We start from the raw sequence: 4969 nt of genomic DNA, 5'->3' as shown, positions 1-4969 counted from the left end.
GAGAGAAAAGAACCAAGGCATGATCAGTCCAGCATTGGGGAATAATATTCCCGATAGAGACCTGATTCTCATCCGCAAAGACTAGATCAAGAACATGACCCTTCAGATGTGTCTGGGAGAGCACCAGCTGTTGTAAATGTATATTGTCACAGGCCTGACTTAGATCTCTAAACGCAGAATACGAAAGCCCATTGGCCCAGAGATTGAAGTCACCCAGGATTAGAAGTCTCGCGTGGGCATAAGACAGATCATAAATGAGGTCTACCAGCTCAGGTAGAGCTGACAAGGCATTTCCAGGAGGCCTATAGCACAACAACCCAGAGTGCAATGTACCCCCTTGGCCTTTCAAAGAGAAGCCCATGAGTTCAAAACCCAACACTGCCTTGATCTCCAACAGCGAAAGATCCAGAGTGTCCCTAAAAATAAAACCCACTCCTCCCCCTCGGCTCCCTACTCGAGGGTTGTGTCCAATTGTATACCCTGGTGGACATGCAAACTCCAATTCCACCTCGCTGTCAACTCTGGTCCACGTCTCCGTCATAAAGAGAACATCTAACTCATGTGTCTCTATAAGGAGCGATATTTCCACGTGGTGTTTGTTGAGCGATCTCACATTGATCAAGCCACATGACAGCGAGCTACCATTCGAACTGGGCCGTTGATCAAAACGCATGAGCTCCTCCCTAAAGTATACTAGACGGGAAGAGTCAAGAGGGGCAGAATGGCCGGCGCTGGTCGCGACCTGTGCGCGAACGGGAGCAAACGGGCTTACCTCTGGTGCACCTCCGGCGTGCCAGGGGCGCGTCCACAGCGCGCCGGCGCAGCGCGCTTGGCTATTAGGCATCTTATATAGCCGTATACGCGGGAGTCCTGCGGTGGAAGCACTAGCCCCCCAACCAAGATGGCACCCGCTAATCGGCACTCACCTGGTTTCCCTCACCCAAAATGGTGGCTGAAAACGCCGCAACGCGATGTACCCACGAGCCCTAGAACGCCCTGCAGCGCCCTAAATCCCGCAAAATGCGGGGTGAGGTACAATTATGATGCGTGGTAAGGAGCTGATCTAAATGTTACCCCCGAAAGCAGAAGAGGAGAAATATCGCCTGGAACCAGAGGTCAGCAGCGCGATAGCGCAATGATACAGGTAATTAAAATGATTAAAAATGAGCAGTACAGCAGCAAGTATATCAGCTCGCTGCGGTCAGAAAAGTCTAACCAGCCAGCTAGGGAGAGCCAGTTTTAAGGACTTCTCCAGACGCGGGAGTCCTGCGGTGGAAGCACTAGCCCCACAACCAAGATGGCGCCCGCTAATCGGCACTCACCTGGTTTCCCTCACCCAAAATGGCGGCCAAAAAACGCCGCAACGCGATGTACCCACGAGCCCTAGAACGCCCTGCAGTGCCCTAAATCCCGCAAAATGCGAGGTGAGGTACAATTATGATGCGTGGTATGGAGCTGATCTAAATGTTACCCCCGAAAGCAGAAGAGGAGAAATATCGCCTGGAACCAGAGGTCAGCAGCGCGATAGCGCAATGATACAGGTAATTAAAATTATTAAAAATGAGCAGTACAGAAGCAAGTATATCAGCGCGGTATCCCTGCCAGCCCTGGGGCTGATGTGGGGTTTGCGACCTCCATCTCTTCCATGTTCTGATCAGCATCTCTTCCGCAATCTGCTAGGGACCTGTCCACCTTTTTGAACCAAGAGACATTCCTGGTTATCAAACGCGAGCCCCTCCAAGCGGAAATGTATGATGTTACAATGCATACATTTACAGCGCATGGACTTACAACACAGTTTTTACATTGCAACATCCACAACAACGCATTCCATTACATCGCATGACACTACATTGCATTTTAAAAAACTACCTTTACAACGCATTCCATTCCATTCCATACTACCTTTACAATGCATACCATTACAACGCATACCATTACATTGCATTTAAGGTAAGTATTGGATAGTATAGAGGTAAAAATTACTATTCTAACTACAGGGTGTGCAACAGTAGGGTAAGTGTTGGATAGTGTAGGGGCACAAATTACTATTCTAACTCCAGGGTTTGAAACAGTAGGGTAAGTATTGGATAGTGTAGGGGTTAAAAATGACTATTCTAACTCCAGGGGGTACAACAGTAGGGTAAGTGTTGGATAGTGTAGGGGTACTATGCATTGTAATGGTATGTGTTGTAATGGTATGTGTTGTAATGCCTGCATTGTAGTGACATGCGATGTAGTGTCATGCATTGTAATGGTATGCTTTGTAATGCCTGCGTTGCAGTGACATGCGTTGTAAAGGATGTTGCGATGTAATGACTGCATTGTAAGTGTAGTGCGATGTAATGACTCTGTTGTTTCCCCCAAGCGGGGACCATGGTCCCTTGCATGTCAGTGTCTTCCCAGTGTACTCTGCGCAGCATGCAATGTGTTTTCTACTCTTTTTGGTGACAGGCTCACCCCGTTTTGCTTGTCCAAGCTCTGTGATAGGTACCCATTAAACAGGAGCCTTTTTGAATAGATGCAATTTCACAGTTTTGTGCCTGTATAGGTGACTGGCACACAATAGCAGTTTGTTAAAGGAATCTTGAATGACATTTATTGGTTGACTGGCATACAACTTTAACTTTATATTATTTTTTTATTGTATCACATTGTGGTATTATGGCCAGTATGTCTATCAATATTGTGAAATCACCACTGTTCTTTCAGAATCCATGCAAACCCTCTATGCTTTGGCATAAGTGGCTCAGGGTCTTTAAAAATAATATGGTTGTGGTAGATGTTTTTAAATTCAATGCGATACGTCGTGCTGTGTTGTTATTCATTCATTTGTGGGAAACCGTCCAGTACATTTTTGACGATCTTCCTGTTGTATCTGCACCCAGTGGTGAGGATGCTTGGGATGTTTTATGTAGAAGCACTTGCCAGAATGTCTAAACAGTACGCTGATGAGCCTTCAGTCATGCTTGAAAGGCATCATTTTTTTAATCTGAAGAAAATAGTTGAAGAGTCTGCTGAGTACTATTTAGCTGTTCTTAGAGTCTTGGCAGCCAAATGTGATTTTGGTTCCAATTTATATATTTACTTAAGGATTCAGTTAGTGTTTAACTGTTATAATAAGAAAATCCAGGAACGCAGTTTAGTGTTTAAAAATATGTCTCTGAATGAGGTTATGGGCATTGCTCATAGCATTGAACGTTCTGTAATATCCTCAAGAATTCTTATGGAAGATCTGAGAAGTAAGACAGGTGATGGGCTAACAACCACTACACAGGTTGCTACTGTATGGGAGAAGGATAACGTTGATTTCAACACTGTGTCTAACAAGAATATGTTTATAAAGAACATTGAGACAGCAAATAAAAAAAAAGAAGAACATTGAGAAAAAGTTTTTAAGGGCGTGTTACAGGGGTGGGTCGGTCTAATATCACATGGGAAACAGTGGTTCTTGTCAGGCACAAGGCAAGTGGTACAATAATTGTACAACAATTGGGTATTTTATACTGTTTGTAAATCTGTCAAGCCCAAAACCAAGGTTTGCTAAATATGTTTGGAAGAAGTCAATTTTTGTGAAAATTTGAACAATGTTTTGTTGACGGTGGAAGTCAATACTTTGAATGATTGATATAAAAGATGCAAAGGTGCAATTTGTGACATGGAGATTGGCACTGTCAATTTAAGTGTGATGGCTTATTTTGGCTCTCCAATGACCATTCCTGATGATGTCACTTTTGGAAAAGTTATGGTCAAAAATGTGTTATTACTTCCTGATGTTAATCCGAAGCCTTTTGGAGATTATGACATACTTATGAGGGGTTACTTTACATAGGTGATCTGTTTCAAAGGAAGGACCATTTTTACCAATTTGTTTGTGGCAAAATATTTTAGGATGGCAGGGTCAGGCGAACCTGAGAATCATTCTCAAACCTGGCCACAAGGAACCTGTAGTGTTAGGAGATTTACCTGTAGTATCTGTAGAACATTCTATTCACAAGACAGGTGTGAGCACTCTACATATCCAAATGCATTGAGTCATATGGATAAGGCTACAGGTACACTGTATGAAAGCCCAATATTTCCACCCAACATTCAGATTTCATTGTCCCTTCTCCATATTGTTTTCACTTGTCCACAACGACTTAAAGCTCTGCTTCAGAAATGAGGCTCTAGCAGTGGCATTGTCTGCGCAACATGCCTCTCGCAAAAGATCTCTTGCATCCATTTCCCATTGAGGAGAAGAGGAAACACAAGAAGGAGCGTCTTGTTCAGAGTCCAAACTCTTGCTTCATGGATGTGAAGTGTTCAGGTTGCTACAAAATCACCACAGTATCTAGTCAAGCAAAAATGGTGGTCATGTGTGCTGGCTGTTCTGTGGTTTGTTGTCATCCCACAGGGAGGAAGGCGAGGCTCACGGAAGGTTGCTCCTGCAGACGAAAACAGCACTAAGTGCCATCCACATGCTGAGTGATAACAGATAGGACTACCTGATGTTCGACTTGACAAGTATTCACTTGTGCTTAGTGAAAAGGTTGGTCTCATAAAAGGTTTTGAACACAGCATTACATTGAAAAGCAATGCTTTACCCATTGTTCAAAAGGGTAGACTTGTTTCAATGTCTGTACGGAAGGATTTAAAAATATTGCTGGATGACATGTGCACTCAAAGCATTATTACTCCTGTGGAGTTCTCTGAGTGGGTGTCTGCTGCAGTTATAGCCCAGAAGAAGATGGGGACATTCGTTCATGTACAGATTTAAGAATTTTGAATCTTAACATTCTGGTGGATTGTCAACCACTCCCCAGGATTCATCATATGCTTGCCAAAATCGGTTCTAGTCAACATTTCCCCATGTATTTCTGCAATTGGCTTATCATCAGATCCCTTTGACAAAATAATCACAACTTCTAACTATATTTATTACCCCTTTTGGGGCATATATATAAGCAGATGCCATTTGGACTTGCAT

At 43.7% G+C, this 4969-nt stretch overlaps 1 pseudogene; it reads left to right on the top strand.

Moving 5' to 3' along the window:
* Positions 1 to 4194: 4194 nt before the first annotated feature.
* LOC147724630 (small ribosomal subunit protein eS27 pseudogene) lies at positions 4195 to 4449 on the top strand (annotated as a pseudogene).
* Positions 4450 to 4969: the final 520 nt, after the last annotated feature.

This window comes from Lissotriton vulgaris, chromosome 4_1, assembly GCF_964263255.1.
Source record: "Lissotriton vulgaris chromosome 4_1, aLisVul1.2, whole genome shotgun sequence".
Lineage (NCBI taxonomy): Eukaryota > Metazoa > Chordata > Amphibia > Caudata > Salamandridae > Lissotriton > Lissotriton vulgaris.
The sequence above is the reverse complement of the archived record's forward strand: the minus strand, read 5'-3'. Positions and strand labels throughout refer to the sequence as shown.